The sequence below is a fragment of the Acomys minous genome (genome assembly GCF_964271855.1).
Source record: "Acomys minous genome assembly, chromosome: 18".
In the NCBI taxonomy this organism is placed as follows: domain Eukaryota; kingdom Metazoa; phylum Chordata; class Mammalia; order Rodentia; family Muridae; genus Acomys; species Acomys minous.
Genome location: NC_140501.1, coordinates 18428785 through 18448096, shown reverse-complemented (window position 1 = coordinate 18448096; position 19312 = coordinate 18428785).

Genomic DNA, 19312 nt, shown 5'->3' with positions numbered 1-19312 from the left:
TTATTGTATATATGTGTAATACTATAAATGTATATGTAAAAATGTTTAATAAAAAGAGATTAAGGGGATCATTGGCACATTTAAAAGGATTCATTAGCCTATTAAAAGATATTTTAAGATATTTCATGTTTTTTTTTCTAGAGAGAAAGCACATGAATTTGGGTGGGTAAGGAGGTGGGCACATTCAGGGAGGCCCCAGGAGAGGAGAAGAATATGATTAAAATGTATTGTATAAAAATTGAGACTATATTTATGTATTTCTGAGGGGTAAAATAACCCCTGTTTTAAAATCACCCTAGATTGAAGATTCTAAATGTGACTGGTAAATGAAATTTCATGTATAATTTCATTCATCAAGTAAGGCATGGTGATAATTAAGCAAAAGTATTTTTAAATCATATTTTTTAATTTGAGTGATTTTTTTAATTAGGAAAAATCAAATGTAAAGTCATCAGATGCATAACTCCTTGTAGTTGTCTATTTTTTTTTATTTCTTGAGAAGAATCTGTTTTTAAGACACATTTTAAAGAGACTGACCAATTCAGTCACAAAACTGGGAAGTTGAAGTTTGAATGTCTTGACAATAGTTGATTAGTGATCAATAAACACATCTTTAGCTATTTCATTTGGCCTCTTGGTGCCCTTGAAATCTGACTTAATATCATCATGCACAAAACAGTATTGTGATATCTATATATCGTGTTGACAGTACACGCTCAGAAAAGGACCTATGTCAAACTCACTGTCCATCCACTATGACTTCTATCAGTACAGGATGCACAGTCCTTTTGCATGGAAGCATCCCATAATCAGTCCATTTCAACTGTCAGACTTTGGGACTTAAGTGGACTTAAGCTCTCAGAAGAAAATTAAATTATTGTCTTATCCCTCATTTTAACAAGAGAAGATAGAATATTTAAGAGCACACACTATAAAACAGGCTTAAATCCAATACTCATATTGGTTGCATTACCCATGTAACTTCAGACAAATTAATTTGCTTGCCTTTGTATTTACTTTAGTGGTTAAAAAATATAGGACATTTTATTTCTACGTGGGCAGCGTGTGTGTGTGTGTGTGTGTGTGTGTGTGTGTGTGTGTGTACTAAATGCATACATGGGCCATTTCACATGTGTTATGGGAAGAAGACAATTTGATGGAGTTGGATCTCTCTTTTCACCCCGTGGTGCTGTCATATTGAACTCATGTCAGTCTCTTCCATGGCAAGTGCCTTTCCATGCTGAGCTAGCTGTCTAGCTGACCCTGTGCAAAGTGTCTGCAGAGATATCATACACCCCATGGTTCCATTTTATATGGAGCAGGGACACTGACTTGTGTTTAATCATTGCAACAGTATGAAAGCTATAAATACTGATTATAATCATGTAAACGTCTTCTTGTGAGTAAAGAAGAATGTATCTTTGTTTTTTTTAAATTTAATTTAATTTATTTTTTTTCTCCTTTATTAATTTATTCTTGTTACATCTCAATGGTTATCCCATCCCTTGTATCCTCCCATTCTTCCCTCCCTCCCATTTTCCCCTTACTCCCCTCCCCTATGACTGTTCCTGAGGGGGATTACCTCCCCCCCCCCCCGTATATGTTCATAGGGTATCAAGTCTCTTCTTGGTAACCTGCTGTCCTTCCTCTGAGTGCCACCAGGTCTCTCCCTCCAGGGGACATGGTCAAAGGTGAGGCACCAGAGTATGTGAGAAAGTAATATCCCACTCTCCACTCTACTGTGGAGAGTGTTCTGTCCATTGTCTAGATCTGGGTAGGGGTTTAAGGTTTACCGCTTGTATTGTCCTTGGCTGATGCCTTAGTTTGAGCGGGACCCCTGTGCCCAAATCTGCCTATCATAATGTTCTACTTGTAGGCTTCTAGGACCCTCTGGATCCTTCTACTTTGCCATTCTCCCATGATTCTCTCATCTAGAGTCCCACTAGAATGTCCTCCCCTCTGTCTCATAATGAGTGAGTTAACCAAGAAAGTATCTTTGTACCAACAATTTAATCTGATTAATAAGTTTGAGACTCATACAAACCATTGGATCCTTGAGCTCTACCTTTTCTTACTAATTTGAGGATGTGTTTTCCGTGGCAAAAGTATGAAGTTAAACATATGTCAGACTTTGTAAATTTTTGAGCTATGGTCACATGTCACCTTCAAACACACTGAAATTCACAAACATTTACAAAACCTCTGTGCTTCCTGTATGTTATAAATATCTTTTTCGTTGATCCAATCCAATGTAAGTACAGAAGGAAAATGTTTAAGATAGTACCCTTGGAAAACTTTAAACTTTATTATGCATATGTTCTGTAGCCTAAGGAGAAAACGTAGCAGACAGAACTTTCTGAAGGATTTTTGTAAATCTAGTTGTGACTTTGTTCAGCTTTAATGTTTTCTCAGAATTTTTGTTTTTGTTTTTGGTACAATATCGGTATGAACCACAATTCTGGTTCAAGGAAAGAGCTGACCCAGAGAAGCTGAGGGGCAGTTATTTAATGTTAATAAGTTGTTGTTTCTCAGAATTTCTTTCTGAAGGTTCTAGGCTCAGAATACTAAAAGTAGACTTATGGTCCCAGGGGAAAAATTAAATGCTTGCCTTATATTTCTGCTCCTTTTGTTCTCTCTCTCTCTCTCTCTCTCTCTCTCTCTCTCTCTCTCTCTCTCTCTCTCTCTCTCTGTGTGTGTGTGTGTGTGTGTGTGTGCGTGCACACATGAAATATAATATGGAACCCAGAAGTTGCCATTTGCTCTTATGCTTCCGTTTGTTGCTTTTACTGGATAGTAGACTATTTTAGCATTCAGTGGCTTAAAGCAAGTGTGCTTTGATATCATTCACTCCTCTGAGGACAGGCAAACAGATGCCACTGGTCTTCCTTGGACTTCTCCATGAGACAGATAACAACAGCTCAAGTTGGGTTCTCTCTCTCTCCTTTTTTCTCATATAGTTCCCTTTCTTACCTTCCCCCCCTCCCCCCATCCTCTGCCTCTCTCTGACCTGTCATGCTGAGATTCCAGGTAGTGAGCCAAGTAGGTGTGGAGCCCAGTCTTGGGCTTATACATTCGCAGTGTCCTCTCTTTCTTATTTGATTGACCAAAGTACTCCATAAATACAGAGAGTTGAGATTTAAGGGTGGGAGGGTAAACATATATTCTCCTCCTTGTTATTGAAAGAAATTGGAAAGGATTTCCAGATCTATTTAACCCACTAAAACATTCTGGAGTTTATTCTTTAGCCAGTGTTTGTGTTAGAATGTTGACAGAAAGTATGAACCTTGTCAGTAAAACCAAACAAAGTTAATAATGTCTGACAAGGAATTTCAAGCCTATGTACGACACCCACTCACTCTAGCATAGAGTGGCCTCATGCTGTTTGGTTAGCTGGCATGACCTTAGTAGCTTTTCTGCTGTGCTGCAGTGTGATGCTAAGTTCTTCATGTTACGCCAGAAACTTCAGTAGGTCCCTGAAATGCACAAGCAATGTAGCTGTACCTCTTGAGAAAATGGTCATGGTATTTAAGTGGACGATGATGATGATTTGTGTGTGTGTGTGTGTGCTTGTGCTCATGTGTGCAAGAGGTCAACCTGTGAGTGTCATTCGTCAGGACTCCATATATCCTATTTCTTGAGACAGGGCACTTCTCACTGGCCTTAGATTCACTGGTTCAGATAAAATAACTGTCAGTGAACTCCAGAGACATGCCTCTCAGCACTGAAAAATAAAAGCATGTGCCACAACACCTGGATTTAAAAACAAACAAACAAACAAACAACATGATTCACCTGATTGAACTTAGGTATTCATCCTTGCATAACCAGTACATCACTGACTGAGACATCTGCTTAGTCCTTCAGGGGATTATATAAAAACAGAATTAACTTTAATATCATCAGAGATTAACAGTAATCAGCAACTATTATATACAAAAATAGTACTATGTCTGGGGAGTTTTAAATGGTATTACGCATGATATATGATTGTAATCTTAAATTCCAGAGAAAAAAGTCATAACCTAGAAATTAACAATAAACTTTGCATAACACAATTAGATGAATCCTGTGTACTTAGTGTATTACACACACTGTGGATGCAAAATTAAATTCAACTGAGTCTTTTTTTACTTAAAAATATTCATATATTTTACCAGTATTCTTTCTCTTTGCTTGAATCCTCCTCAATAGTCTCCACTGCCTTACCAATCTAACTTCATGTTTTTTCTCTCTCAAAAAATTCAAACAAATAAAAAAACAAAACAGCTAAAATGATAACAAAACAAAACAATCAAAATGCACACAAAAATTATGGGGTCCATTTTGTGTTGACCTATTCCTGAGCATGGAGCCTTACCTGGCTGGTATACTCAGTACCCTCCATGGGAAAAAAAAATAACCTTAATTTTTATTCCTAGTATCAGTTGCAAATAATTTCTTAGTTAGAGGTTGCATTTTGTGCCCATTTTCCCCTTTCTGTGCTGGGATTTTGTCTGGCTTGAATTTAAGCAAGTCTTATGCATGCTGCCACCATCTCTGTGAGTTCACATGTCCATCAGTGCTGTTGTATCTAGAAGACATTGGTTCCTCAGAATCATCCACCACGTCTGGCTCTTATACTTTTTCTATATCCTCTTCCACATAGAGTCCCTGAGCATGGGTGAGGGTGATAAAGACATCGTATTTAGGACCGAATGTTCTAAAGTCTTTCACTTTCTGCATTGTTTTCAGTTGTGGGTCTTTATGTTAATTCCCATTTACTGCAAGAAGAAGCTTCTCTGATGAGGGCTGAACAGTGCACTGGTCGATGGGCGCCACAATATGCCCTTAGGAGTCATTTTATTCCTTTGTTCCTTTAGCAGGATAATAGCAGTAAGTTTTCCCCTCGAGTTCTGACCTATCTATTCTCAGGTTCTTGGGCACCGTAGCAGTGTTAGGTATAAGTGCTATTTCATGGAGTGGGCCTTAAATCTAATCAGAAAGTAGTTGGTTACCACCATAACATTTATGCCACTATTGCACAAGTATATATTACAGCCATATCACTGTTGAGTGTTGCAAGGTTAGTAGTTGGGTGATATTAATGACCACCTTTCTCCTTTGGTAGCACGCAGAGTATCTTTAACTGTGTTATATGACTTGCAAGTGATCATGTGACTTACAATATCGTACGGGAAGCGTAACATAAAGAAACGGAAATTTAAATATTAGCAAGCAAAAAGCAGCGAAACAAGAAAAGGAGGACAACAGACATTCTGATGGAACATTGATCAAAATACAGAGAGGATATATAACTTCCTGAAGAATGAGGAGTAGAATGTCCTTCAGAGAAGTGAAATTCAAGGTAACTCTTGAGAAATGGAGCAAAGGATGTTCAGGCTGCACAGTAAGAGCTGTGGAGTCCAGGATTATCATGATAAGTCAATATGGACAAGGGAAACACTGGAAACTAATTTTTTTTTCAGAACAGCTATAACCCAGGATTCTGGTTGTGGTGAAAACTGGCATAAAATATAAAGGAAAAAGAAAGTGATAAACAAAAATAAAACTGGACAGGGTTTTAATCATAAAGAGCCTTATATGTTCTTTTATGAAGATAGAAAATTTCTTATAAATAGTAGAACTTATAAAATGATTTTGTTCAACATATGACATAATCAAAATACCACTTATGAAGACTATTCTGGCTTCAATGTGAAAGATAAATCGGCTCAAACTAAAATGTGGACAGAGGAAGTATTTAAGTGACTGCATTGATGTAAACAAACTGTGATGGGACTATGGCAGTGCCAGGCAGTGAAAAGAAGAAATCTTCAGTCTGCACATGCTGAGTGACTACCAGGTAACAGATTATAGGCCAAGTGCTGGAACTACCTTGCCATGTAATTGACCTCAAAACTATACAAAGAAACTACTCAGGGGCAGAGGTAAAGCTAGTTGGATTTAATGGATTATGTTTTTAAAAAATAGTAGGTGTGAAGTTGGGTTGGGAACTAATGGGGGAAAGATAGGGAAGTGGAGGTGGAAATGGGAGTTCATATGATCGTATTTGATTTTACACATATATTAAATTCTAAAAGAATAGAAAAGGACCTGCTATGTATTTGAATATAGGAGTAAAGGAAAGAAAGGATCCTAAAATCCAGAAATATTTAATGACACTGACCACTGAGGATGTAATGGTGATGGGCCCCGTGGATCACACTCAATGGAAAAGATATGAAAGTTTAAGGAGGAGTTGCTGGGAAGGTGAGTTCCAGAGGGAGAGAGATGTGAGAGGGAAATGTGACATGAAAATGCATAAAATATATTGAATAAATGTATGGGGCTGATGAACAGTAAAAGTGATGATTTTTTAAAAACTGATCATCTTAAGAAGTAGGTACCATAAGACTAAGAAATCACCACACTTTCATATGTAAATAAAACCCTGAGAGATATGATAACCAAAGGAAGCTTCCAGAAACAAATTTTATTTGTATTATTCACGATTTTCAAACAGGACACATAGACAAGTGTATAGGTGTGTACATTTACTGATAGATAATTTGACTGTGTTTCATCTTGCCTCTCCTTGACAAAGTCAGTCATATCTTCCAATGTGTGGTTTAATTGAACTTGACCCTAAGAGTTGATGGTCCCAATTCTCCATAGTGCAATAATTGGGTCTCATGTGTGATGTGGGTCTGTTGCACTGTACATCTGACAGCTGATGCTCTTAAGGATAGATTAAATTTGAATGTCCGAATGTCCTGCTTGCTCCTGATGTGTCCATGACTTCAAAGTTATATTTTCAGTTAAACATCTACATATAAAGCCAACAACATAAATACCCTCTGTATTTACATGTTCACAGAGAACTAAACATTATTAGACCCTGACTAGGATAAATCATTACTTATCTACTTTTAGTTTAATTATCTAATTCCCAGCATAGTGATAAACCTATTATCTATGACTAACACTCAATGTGACATTAATCTTGCTTCTAGCTTTTCATTAAGCAAATCAGAAAACCTTTATAGAGTTCATATTCTGTAGTCATCAGTATAGGTCTTGAGGAAACTGTTTTAAGAAGAAAGAAATCATCCATAATTACCACAGAAGAGATATGCATGTGTAAATGCACTCATGCCACATGTCATCCATTCATTCACAAAAACAAAATTTAGACTCACTACTCTAAAAATGTTGAGAAATCCTCTTATTATTATAATTTGTATTTGACATGTCATATGAATTAGTTTACTTATACCTCTTTCTTTTTTTTAGCTTTTTTTTATTAGTTTATTCTTGTTACATCTCAATGGTTATCCCATCCCTTGTATCCTCCCATTCTTCCCTCCCTCCCATTTTCCCCATATTCCCCTCCCCTATGACTGTGCCTGAGGGGGACTTCCTTCCCCTTTATATGCTCATAGGGTATCAAGTCTCTTCTTATTTCAACAATGTGCAGCCAATATCATTGTATCTATTATAACTAAGAATCTAGACCAGAGCCATAAGTACTATGTAGGAAACTCCATAGGAGTGTAAGCCTTAACTAGCACTGGTTACACATGAGTTCAGACTCTGGACTTTCCTCAGAACATAGAACCTCAGCATAGTATAAAACAATAAAAATACAGCACTAGTGGCAATAATTAAAACATACTTTTTAACTTAAGGTTTCCAAACCTCCTTATATAACTAAATTCTGAAGCATAACTCACAATGTCAAAATAATTACTCATTTCACATTTGTGTTTCAAACATAGCAGTGTCCAGATATTTAGGCCCACAACACACAGATACATGTAAACAAGATTTCCTCTGAGATGCTTTAAATATTCATTTTTTCTTTTAAAAAGTCAATAAAGTGACTCCTAATAATAATACACATAGATCAGTGCCTTAGTCAGTCATCATTAGAGAGGCTTCCTCCAGCAGCAGATGCAAACAAATACAGAGACCCACAGCCAGACATTACTCGCACACACAGAGACCTTGGAACACAGCTCTACATGGAATGTCTCCATCAAACCCTTCCCACCAGAGATCAAGGAATCCCATGATACAGGAACCAGAAAGATTGTAAGAGCTAGAGGGGATGGTGGTCAGCAGGGGAGCAAGGCCCTCTTAATCAACTAAGCAAGATGCATACGAATTCAAAAAGACTGAAGCAGAGAGCACAGGGCTGACACAGGTATATATCAGATCCTCTGTGAATATATTAGAGTTTTATGGGATTCCTGAGCATGAGAAGGAGAGTGTCTCTGACTCTCATGTCTGCTCTTGGAACTCTTTTCCTCATATTGAGTTGCTGTGTCCAACTTCAGCAGTATTGCTTTGTTTCATCTTATTATATTTTGCTTTGTCATGGTGGTTGTTATCTCTTAGAAGCCTGTTATTTCCCTTAACGAGAGACATAATGGAAGTAGATCCAGATGAGAGGGGAAATGTGAAGGAACTTAGAGGACTAGAGGGAAGGAAATGTAATCAGGATATATTGTATGAGAAAAAAATTTATTTTCAATAAAAGAAAAAAATTTAAAAGAAAAACCATCTATGACTAAGCCTTGGGCCACTATGCCACAGAAATGGCTTGTAGAGTCCATTTATGCAAAATTCCTTCCTTTAAAAACATTAGCTTCCATTATTGTTCTTCCAGGTGCTTTTAGAAATCTGTAAGACATTGCAGGATGAATAAAATATTTTAGAGAGGATGGGCAAGGTCTCTGAATGCTCATTATCCATTCTGATGAAGTAATAGGTGGACTTGGAAAGCTAAAGAGATAGGAAAAAGAAGTGTTAGCAATGTCTAAAATAGCAGGAAAAGACATTGCTGCATCTGACATTTGTTTGGTCAATAGGACAATCTTGACTGTAGCAGCACACCACAGATCTTCATACTCAACATTTTCCATGAGCCATCTGGCTTTTCCATCCTCAGGACCACTGTGCAACTCTCTGTAGGACAAGCCCTGTGTTAATGGCCTGGTTTAAGCCCAATGTATATGAGATTCATACTCCCTGCTTCTGTCAGGACTGGTCCAACACTGTGACCCTGGTTTCTTCATTAGCCATATTTTGCTGCTTAAAGAGCCCTGGATTGGGTGGACAATCTTTACCCTGAGTATACTTTCTTGCAGTAAAGAAAGGTACACTAAATACTCTGAGAAGATAATTGCTCACACCAGGTCAAGATTAATCTTTACATATATTGTTTCCTCATTTACTTCTCCTTTTAGAGGATGGCGAAGCTTTAAAGCCTTCAAAAAATACGGTAGCATAGTATTTGGCTTTCTGTTAGTTTTTCTTAGGATTCCACTATGACACAAATCTTGCCATATTTGCCATACAAACCCTTTGGTTTATTTGGTTTCCTTTCATCCCCTCTTGATTGCTTTAGATTAAAGCCCCATACCAGGTCTCTACTTACTCACAGTCTTTCTTAACCTTGTAAACATGGTTGGACCAAACTCAGTTGACAGGGCGCCAAGGACATTGCCAATTTTTAATATAGTTTTCTGAGGAATGGTTGACCTTCCCCTATCATTTCCTAGTCCACATTATTCATGGGGACTCCACTTGCAATAACAAAGTGTCTTTAATGTCTGATATAAACCCAGTCTGTCAGGAACTATTTTCCTTCATATTATGCCAGGTTACATAGTCTTTATCTCAGTGGGTGATGAGTATTGGTCAGTTTTTCTGCTTCCCCTGAACTCATGTAGGCTCAACCACACCCACACCCACAGAGTCAGAAAACCAAGCTGAGAGAGGCGGTGTTACTACTTGTTTAAAAGACTTTCCACATTCAATCTGTTTATGTGTTTTATAACTCTTGAGATTTATAGATTTCTGTACTGGGTTTTCATTAAGGCCCTTTTCAGTATTCTCAAACGTGAACTTTCTATTTGTCTCTATTAATCGTCGACCTGATAGCCATCTTCTATCACTTGTACCTTGATTTCTTCCTTTCCATTATCTAGTTCTTCCTATGGGTTCCAACTTTTTGGATCCTAAAAGAGACTCTTTCGTGTACAACTAATTTGTACTTCCTTTCCCCTTTGGCTTATCAACAGTAAGAAATGGCAAGGCAGAATCTCCATTTCATTCCTTCATTCAACATCCACACCAAACCATAGGCTAATATGCAGGACAATAGCTGTACATCTCTTTACTGATACCATCTTTCCATTACATGAGGATTTTCCTCTGGACAGTCTTTTTATCCTCAGTTATATACCTTATTAGATACCTCAGTGGCCATTCAACAGATAGGATATGGCTTGTTGACAGTTTTTCATGTACATCTCACTTTCAGAAACTTTGTTTTCTAGTCTTTGGGCCAATTTTTATGGTGTGCCCATATTCATATGATGCACCCCACTCAAGAAGAATACATGGGACTCCATGTCACCACTTGGAAAATGGCTACCCTAACGATGGCCCCAAGTAGATCACCTTCTCAGATAGTTCAACCTCAGTTGTATACCCCTTCACCTATGTCAAAGAACTTGCATCTACTTCAACAGCAAGACATACCACATGGAGAAATGCAGTTAGATTGTGTTCCCTTGTGATGCCCTATCTCCACAGGGATCAGCTTCAGTTCTGTGTATCAGACCCACTGAAGGGGTTATATAACCACTCTGCTCTGAGACATGAGTCATTTCCTTCTTTCAGTACTCATTCAGTGCCAATTGCTCTGTGCTACTTTTCCCATGGAGAACTGAACAGATGTCTGCTCACTCCCAACATAGTACCAATGACAGAACAAAGAAGGCATTCCACAAAGTGTATATCTGTGAATCAGTGAGTTTACTGGGATTAGCAACAGGAATACAGCTAGGGGATAATTTACAGAAACATTAATGCAGGTATTTCACTGAAAAATCCCATATAAAAGTCAGAGATAATCTATGAAAGCTGTATCCCTGGAGCCTCTTCCATGGATTTCAGACGTCTTGATTCATACAAGAATTTCTCTTCCCTAGCAATTGATAGTGTGTATATAATCTTGGGGAGGGACACTGTGCAAACTGTGTCAAGAAATTCCTGAGACTTGTGAGCTGTTTATGTCCTGAACCTTGTAAAGTTTATTTGCTTCTTGACTCTTAAAAGGCCTCCTTCCATTCAACGCAGGAAAAAAATCCCAGTTCAGAAGAAATAGCTATGTAACACATACCACCCCATAGTTAGCATTACTCAGTGTCAATGGCTAGGTGATTTAAAAATGGCAGGGTAGATCTGGGTAGGGGTTTGAAGTTTACAGCCTGTATTGTCCTTGACAGTTGAGTGGAGAGTGGGGTCTGACTTTCACACGTACTCTGGTGCCTCACATTTGACCACATCCCCTGCATGGGGAGGCCTAGTAGCACTCAGAGGAAGGATAGCAGGCTACCAAGAAGAGACTTGATACCCTATGAGCATATACAGGGGGAAGAGGTCCCCCTCAGGAACAGTCATAGGGGAGGGGAATAAGGGGAAAATGGGAAGGAAGGAGGATTGGGAGGATACAAGGATGGGATAACCATCGAGATGTAATATGAATAAATTAATTTAAACAAATAAAAATAATAAAAATGGCAGGGTAGATGGGAATGAGTAGACAAAAGTAAGGCCCTGCGAGTGAATGACTCAGTGCTTCGTCAGGGCTAACATGGTGTCTGAAAACCTCACCTAGTGGGGATTGGGAGAACAGTCAATATGTGACGTGTATTGGCTGAATAAATGTAACATATGGTGGGCAAAAATATGACAGCATAAAGAAGAACATGATACTGTTTGTTGAACATTGTTAATCAATGATCCCTCCCATAAACCTAGGCAGGAGGCAGGATGTGGAGAAGCAAAAAAAAAAAAAAAAAAAAGGAGCAAGTGAGAAAAAGAACAGAGGCCAAATGCCCAGGTCTTCTATCCAATCTTGAGGAGTACAGACACTTACGAAAGTGCAAGAATATGGTGCTGGCTGGAGCTCACTGGTGATAACAGATGAACTATCTAATTTATAATATATAATTAAAATTTTCACCTCAGTTTTTAAAAAATATTTCAATTTTAATATTTTGATGTTCTTGTTGTTTACTTCAAATTTCACATATCTAATTTCAACACAAAGCAACAGATCCGATAATTGCCTCTAGTCTTTTATAGCCTTGTGCATAAGAGTCTTATTTGACACAATCAGGACTATGGTCAGCTTATGAATTAGAAAAGTTGATTAAAGCAGAAAATCATTATAATGGCACATAAAGTATCATGTGCGCTTTAATTTCTCTTTCTCTAGTATAGCACCAATTCCTCTCTGAGAAAAATCTGCTCCCGAGTGCTTCTTTAATTTTATGTCCTGTTGTGAGTCTTTGATGTAGCTGACAGTCTATATACAACTTGAGCATAAACAGTTTTTATAATTTTAGGTTTGCATGTTTGTTTTACTTACCCATAACAGAAGTTTTTTTTTTCACAAAAAAAAATTGTTCATGGAAACAATTTTGTATTTTTTCCACATTCTGCTATTTTTAGTGGTGTTTAGATAATAATTCAGTAATGTGCCAATATTGACAAGTACTGCTACTTTAACAGGGTTGGAGACAAATGAGCTGACAGTTAGAAGGCGTGTCTTATGGGTGGTAGGTACAGTAGGGCAGAAGCAAAGAGAAAAGGGCTTATCAGATTGTATATGCTGAATGCCATAGCCATCCTCCTAGAACCATCACAGACTGAAGAAAACATGGCCATAACGATGAAGATGGCCAAAGGAAGGAGCGAGATAATAACAAGGTCTTCCATTTTACAACTCAACAGATTTAATCAGGTCATTTAACTTGTATAGCTAAGTGTATTCATCTGGAAAATAAAAATTAAACTAGCACCTATTTTTTTATTTTTTTAAGTAATTTATTCTTGCTACATCTCAATGGCTATCCCATCCCTTGTATCCTCCCATTCTTCCCTCCCTCCCATTTTCCCCTTATTCCCCTCCCCTATGACTGTTCCTGAGGGGGACCTCCTCACCCTGTATATGCTCATAGGGTATCAAGTCTCTTCTTGGTAGCCTGCTATCCTTCCTCTGAGTGCCAGGGGACATGGTCAAATATGAGGCACCAGAGTACGTGTGAAAGTGATACCCCACTCTCCACTCAACTGTGGAGAATGTTCTGTCCATTGGCTAGATCTGGGTAGGGTTTTAAAGTTTACCGCCTGTATTGTCCTTGAAGGCACTAGCATCTATTTTTAACAGAATTTTTTAATGACCAGATCAGCAGCACGCACATAATGATTTTCAAAATTTATATGACTTAAGGGGTAAGTGTGCAAGCATGAGGACATGAGTTTGAATCCCCAGCACCTGTATATAAATGCGGGCATTTCTCTGTACTCATAGCATTTGGATATCAAAGACTGAGCAATTTTCAACACTCATGTGCTAGCTTAACATAAAAGGGAGCTTCCAGCTTACATAGTCACATGCATATACCATACAGCACACATGCACACACACAATCCTTTTTAGAAAGGGACAGCACAAAAAAAAGACTAATAAAGAACAGATAATCAGAAATTAAAATGATTTAACTTCACGCTTGTAATACATAGTCTGCTATGTAATAGCTGGTATCCTTGGCTAAGTTACAATGGGAACTATGCATGCAAAGTATTTCCATCTTCCAGGCACAGTAAGTCTTCAGTTAATCTTTATTATGTTCTAATAATGATGACAATCATGTACATAGTGACACAGTTCAAAACATTTATAAATATTTAAAATATTTTACATCTTTGATTAATTCTAAAAATTTTTAAATAAGGTTCACAAAAAATACTTTGGCATAACATAAATTAAAAATCAATCAGGCTACCAATAAAAGCGAAATTCATTATAATAATGGCAATTCTTGAATCTAATCACTAGTAAAGTTTCTATTTTGTAATTAAAAGCTTATTATATTCCTTCACACACAAATACTTGAAACTCATATGAGTTACATTTTTTTCAGGAGGCCAGTTTCACTCACTCTCTTATGACATCAGCTACAATACAAGAAAATATTCAATAACATAAATGGCATAAGAGTAGGATACAAATCAAAATTTAAAATACAACTTATTGTTCTGCTTAGTTTTCTATGGAGAACATTCAAAAGCTGCTTGGCTTGTTGCTTGTCTTATCCTTCTGACCTTTTATTCAGGGATGACTCTGTGCTTCGTGTTTTTAGTAGACACTTCCAGACTGGGCACTAAATCAATATGGAAATTAAACTGGCAATCTAGAACACATTGATTTATGAGGTTGCCTTTCTCCTTTCCATTTCATAATATTTTGAGCATTCATTAATTAAACATAAAATTGATTTAAATTAAAAGTTAAGAGGTGGGAGCCCTCAAGTAGATGCTTAATGGTTTATTAGTTTTATGAAGTATATTAGACACACTGAACTTTATACTGATATTATTATTATTTAATATTTCCAACATACTAATAAGGAGCTATCAATCTCTGATCCTCCAACTTCTGAATTATACAGCCCACCTAATTTCACAATTAAACCATTGCATTGTATCTTGCTGTAAAGATTAGCTTAGTTTCAAAAGAAACTATTATTAAAAGAAAAGTCAAATTGTACTTTAGACATTTTGCTACAATTGAAGACATCATCACTGAAGAAAAGTTGAGTCATTTTCATTGTTGTTTTTAGAAAACATTCATTTAGTGGAGATTGATAAAATAATGCTTCCAAGACAAAGCTATGCAACTAAAACATAGCTCTTGTTATTCACTTATGTTACATATGTGTTCCTTTATTTATTGCGTTCTGCTGTATTTCTTCTATTTCTGCTTTTGAGCCTATCCTTTAGTGTCTCTGGAGCATCGCTGCGGCCCCATTTTTACTGTATGATAAGAAAGTAACCTAAAATCAAGGCATTATTTGTATTAATAGGATTTAATTAGAGAAGCACTTTGAAGGCAGGTTTCCTTCAGCTGGATGTGGATATGGTGGGAGAAGTGTAAAGAACTACACAGACTCAGTGAAGAATTGAGCAAGGAAGCACACGGCACATATGAAAAGCTCCCAGGAGCTGAGAGAAGCCCTCAGCTGACAGACAGGAAAGAATCTGGAGTCTGGATTTATTTTTAAAGATTGATTTATTTTTATTTTGTGTATATGAGTGTTTGTCTGCATTTGTGTATATGCATCTCATGTGCATTTGGGCCTTTGAAGGCCAGAAGAAAGGACTGGTGTTACAGACACTTGAACATGACCATGTAGCCTCTGGGAAGCACACCCAAGTCCATAGGCAACGTTCTTAACCTCTGAGGCATCTCTCTAACCCCCCAAATCTGAGCCTTACAACAAAAAGGAAACACATTTTTCTACCAAGTATTGCTTTTTCAAAAAAAAATGTTTAAAACCAATCAACGTGTCACCATAGATAACATTTTTATTTTAGCCAGTGATGCCATAAGCAGAAATGTAGTTACACCATCTCTAGACACCCACCCTGCAACAATAACAAAGCTAGGAAATTTATGACACCCAAAAACTCTAAGCTTGTTCATTGCTCTCTAGCAAAGGACAGCAGGTTACCAAGAAGAGACTTGATACCCTATGAACATATACAGGGGGAGGAAATCCCCCTTAGGAACAGTCATAGGGGAGGGGAATAAGGGGAAAATGGGAGGGAGGGAAGAATGGGAGGATAGAAGGGATGGGATAACCATTGAGATGTAACAAGAATAAATTAATAAAGGAGAAAAAAAAGAAAGAAAAGGAAAAAAAAAAGAAAAAAGAAAACTCTTCCACATGCCTCATGTCTTCTTAGTATGTGATACTCTAAGATCCCCTGTGACGCAGGACAGTCCTCCACAAGTTACAAGTAAAAATGGTAAGCAATGATTTAAATACAAATTTGACCCACCACCGTCAAATTCAAGCCCACTGAGTTTTGAATAACCAAACTACTATTTCCTAATCAATAAGAGAATAGGAAGATTGATATGTCTAAATGTTCAAATTGTCATTCTGAATGAAAAAAAAAAGATCTACCTCAGAGTAAATGGACTATCTCATACATCAAAATACATGGCTAGACTGAGAAAGAAGTCCACAACCCAGCACTGTAAAGTGCAGAGCAGCCCACTAGAAGCCTCTGCTGTAGGTAGCCAATGGCCACATTGTAAACTTTGAACATAACTTTGAAAAAACATTCTCAACCTATTACGGCTTAAGTAAAATATTTGTTGTGTACCTTTTCTTCATTTCATGGTAATTAGTTTTAAGGAAAAAAGTAATGATTTCAGATTCCAAACAAAGCCAATGTCACCTGTCACTTCTCCCTGTTAGGCAAGCACCTTCCCTTCCCCTCCTCCTGTAACTTGGACATGATCTGCTCAGAGGGAAGGTGGGCTCACTGTGTACTCCCTTCTCAGAACTGATGAGGCCTTCCGTCATCCATGCATTGGTTTCTAGTACCGGTTAGAGCTGGTTCCAGTCTCAGACACTGTGACCAGCCCTGCAACCGCTATATCTTTGCTGATGAGATTTTTCTGTCTTTTCTGTGGTGTGTCATCTCTATTAGACTTTGTAAACCTCAGCAGTTGAAATCTTTAACCAGCCATTACTAATAAGCATATGTTAATTGTTGCAAAGATCATAAGCAGGTCAATTAGGAGGCAACGACTGGAACGGAAGGCAACCGGGGCTGGAGGGAAAATCCAGGGCAGGTGTGGGCCAGCGTGGTCTGCCCTGGCGGGAGCTCCCCGCATCTTGGGGAGCAGCTCGTTTAATGTTTTGATTTGCTGGATTTGCATTTCAAATTTTCACTCCTAATAGACAATATAGTCAGTCTTTGTTAATGAGGACTCTGATTACATGTGCCATTATAATTGGGAATTAGCAGACCAGCCTTGTTTTGGAGATTAAACCCAAAGCAAATTGGATTAAATACGGTGTGACCAAAACCTCTCTCTCTCTTTTTTTTTTTTCCTTTTTAAAAAAATCTTGAGTCAAAGGCGAAACAAAATCCATTGGTTCCAGGCATATGGCTCATAACTTTATTGTCATTTTAGAGCTTTAATTGTATTTTAAAAGATACTCTTTCTGAATCATTCAGTTATAGTGTTTAAAACATGTTTTTCAATCTACTCCCCCCTCAAAAAATTGAACAGTTTGGGCACAGATGATTAAATGCTCAGAGTTAATTATACAGTGCATGAACATACAATGGTAGATTGTTTATAGTTTTATAAGAGGATTCTATCTATAAAAGGAATGGGGGCATAACACTTTTAATTGAGCTCTATGTGAACTGATACAACTGTCTTCATGGCAGGATGATTTTCAGTCACTGTTCTATAATCTTATGAGCGTGACTTTATTATGTTATCTATGGGAATATTTACCATAAAGATTAAATAAAATTTTTACATTGATAATAATTTTTAAGAACATTTTCTTTTCATTATATCAAAATTTCAATACAATGTTATGGTTTGGACTGTAGGTATCATAGCTCTGACATGACATATAGCTCAGGGTTATGTGGTCTTTCTTTATCCTCCTGGGTCATTTAATATTGTAATCCAGTTACACTCCAACATTTTCATTATTAAGCTTAAGACCAATTCTTCAGAAACTTCCAGTAATCCCAAGCCATTGGAAAAACCATGCTTATTAATTCCCATGAGATTCAGTTAGATGTTTGTTTGGCTATAGGCAGCCTTAATTACACAACAAAAGATCTTCACAAGATGAAGAGAAATTCAAATAACTTCTGAGTGAATATTAGCCTTTGAAGGCAAGCAAATGTGGCTGCAGCTGGATATTAACAACTGTGTACACTTTTTCTGCCATAAAATGTTAATGTATGGAGAAATGAAAAACTGAAAACCTCTTACAGGGGCATGGGGCATTTATTATTTTGTACTGTGTTTGCAGAAGAAAATAATAGTCATAGGGAGTACTTACCCAAATAAAGCTGAGCATGCTCCTGGCATGGCCTTACCATCAAGGGATATCCTTAAGGGCCAACTGAAGCTCTAACAAGAAAGTAACAGAAGGGCTGGTGAAATGAGTCAGGGGTTAAGGGTGCTTGCTGCCCCTCTAGAGGACCAGAGTTCAGTTCCCATAATCCATTTCAGGAACTCACAGGGGCCAGTAACTCCAGCTTCATGGGATCAACTCCCTTTGGGGGCTTCTGAGGCAGAAGCACACAGGTGAAAAACACCCTGCAGACATAAAAACATAATTTAATAAAGTAAACCCTAACAGAAAGATAAGGAAGTGAAAGAGCTTGCTCTGGAAGTGACTTCTGTCACTGGATCTTTAAGTTTTTCCTCAGGGTGGTGTGTTAATTCTTCAGTCACTCCGTGAGTAACCTAGGTTGATGCCTGAAGCTGTGAGATGAAGAAAAGAGAGTTGAAGGGTTAATGATGATCCGTTATCTCTTCTCTTACTTCTGCTTGCTCATACCCATTGGTAGTAAATTCTATGTATAGAGATTTGAGGTTCAAGGAACCTACACTCAGCAGTTTACCCAGACCACTCATGTAGCGGGGTGCAGCGACTGCTCACCAGCAGGTTGTCAAAAGGAGATATTTATCCCTCTAACCCCCAAATAAATCTCTAGAACAGCTGCTCCTATGCTTGTTTTCTCTATGATCAAACTAGAAACTGCTGTTGACATGGCCAGAGACTCATGGAGGCTTTCCTTAATGGTCCTGTAGAAGACATTAGTGCATATTCAAGAATGGGAAGCTTCATTCTGTGTGTACAGTTATGAGGAGGAAAGGACTAATACAGGTCTAAAATCACACAGAATCATACTATAAATGCTATGAGTTTCATTTATTTTTACAAAGTTAGAATCATGAGCACAACATTTTCCAAATATCATAAAATGTGTACTTTTAAATTTTACTCCTTAAATTTCATTTGAGTTATGGCATTCTTTGACATCTACACTTGCTATATGAATGAAATAAATATCTTTCTTATAAAGTTTAAAAAATTATCATATCCACATTTATTATTATAGAAAATTAGTTCCTTTTCCCAGAAAAGAACATATAAAGATATTTTAGTTGCATGTACATTTAAATTTATTAGTTTTGTATATTTATTTAACCATAAACCAGATTATTTTATTTGGATTTGATTACATGGAGAACTATAAAAAGTGTACTACCTTTTAACATGTACAAGGATACATTTTTAAATGTTTAGATTGTGATTAAAAGGGCATTTTGCTTCTCACTTATCCCTCAGTAAATTCTCTGTGCCACTGATGTGTGGGAGTTATGTGGAAAATAACAGTGGTTATAAAT